The sequence below is a fragment of the Mesitornis unicolor genome, unplaced genomic scaffold, assembly GCF_000695765.1.
Source record: "Mesitornis unicolor isolate BGI_N332 unplaced genomic scaffold, ASM69576v1 scaffold13529, whole genome shotgun sequence".
NCBI classification, from domain to species: Eukaryota; Metazoa; Chordata; class Aves; order Mesitornithiformes; family Mesitornithidae; genus Mesitornis; species Mesitornis unicolor.
The window spans coordinates 144,182-144,400 of NW_010206709.1; the positions used below are offsets into that span (position 1 = coordinate 144,182).

The window sequence follows — 219 nt, forward strand, 5'->3', positions numbered from 1 at the left end:
CGCCACAGGAGACCGCAACAAGGAACGAAGCACCCGCGAAGGACCCTCCCGACGTTGACTTCAAAGTTCAGCGGGAAAATGGGAGGTTTCACGGTAAAATGAAACCCACCGCGTGCATCAAGAAAAACAGAGCTAGGGGTGGCTGGCTTCCCGGAGCAAAGGTTGCCACCTCAGGGAGAACACCCGGGGCCCGCACTCAGCGGGTCGGGGGATACAGAG

General features: G+C 59.4%; 1 protein-coding gene across 1 annotated transcript in view; it reads right to left on the minus strand.

The window, feature by feature from the left end:
* LOC104546471 (transmembrane 9 superfamily member 2-like) overlaps window positions 1-219 on the minus strand; it is a 31,859-nt gene that overhangs the window by 31,388 nt on the left and 252 nt on the right. The window lies entirely within an intron of this gene.